The 1,096-nt window shown below is 39.8% G+C and overlaps 1 pseudogene; it reads left to right on the top strand.

Annotated features, from left to right (window-relative positions):
* Positions 1-1,031, top strand: part of LOC116087273 — a 6,500-nt pseudogene extending 5,469 nt beyond the window's left edge.
* Positions 1,032-1,096: the final 65 nt, after the last annotated feature.

Raw genomic sequence — 1,096 nt, 5'->3', positions numbered from 1 at the left:
GAAGGTAAATTGAGTGACTACTTTCCTATTGTGGTATGGCAGGTCACTGGAACATGAACCTTAGCAATAGACCAATTGAAATCTTAACAGGTGAATTTGGTAGCAAGAAGCCAGTGAGTGTTCCCTAGTGATTGTGCTAATAAAATCCAGAACTCCAATTATACTTTCCCCACAGCCATGTACATTTGCTGCTTTGGTGGAAATTCACAGGGTCATGTTACCAGAACTACAGAAGCTGCATGATGTGATCATTGCAAAATCCAGAATTTGCACTAATCATCAAATTTGGATGAACTCTCACACAGGGTATTATTCCACTTAATCTTTGACCAGCATTACTGGTTATGTGCAACACATCTACTATGCAATGCCAGGAATCAAAGCTGCCATGGCAAGAATCTATGAACTCACAGATGGAGGCACTGCTATTGGGACTGGCTTAAACATTATATGCTTCACAGTAAAGACTGCAAAAGTAGCTTCATACACAGGCTTGTCTTTTGTCACTGTTTCAAATAAATTCTAGGCTCTGCATGCTCATGGTACTCTGGCAGAGCTTCATAGGACCAGGAATACTTCCTCCTATAATCTGATGAAGATAGCAATTGATACTCATTTTTTTGAGTTCTGATCTGTGAGCAGGTCAAAGGGAGCTGATATCACATAAAAATTAACCAGGAAGCACCATCGTGCAAGGCAAGGTTAGCCCTACTCATTCTGAACCAATGAGTATGGTTGTATCTTACATCATGGGGATTCACATTGCTATTAGTGTTGGAAACAGCCATGAAAATTTTGATTTGAATGTCTAAACATCACTCATTTTGATGAAGAATGTTATATTCAGCAAAGATACTGGGTGATACTTCACTTTCCTTCACATAAAACTCTGTGTTGGGCAGTCAGGCCAATACAGAAATGATCCACAAGCTAAGAAACTAGACTCTAATATTGGTGACAGCTCTTATCCTCTTATTGGGGGTGACACAACACCAAAGATTGCTAAGACTTTCCCCCCTACAAACACATGAAGAATCAGTCTTAAATAATATGGCTATCTGGTACAACCACTCTGGAAATCAGTTGGTGGTTCATC

The sequence above is a fragment of the Mastomys coucha genome, chromosome X, assembly GCF_008632895.1.
Source record: "Mastomys coucha isolate ucsf_1 chromosome X, UCSF_Mcou_1, whole genome shotgun sequence".
NCBI lineage: Eukaryota > Metazoa > Chordata > Mammalia > Rodentia > Muridae > Mastomys > Mastomys coucha.
Note: the sequence above shows the minus strand (reverse complement) of the source record. Positions and strands in the feature narration are given on the sequence as shown.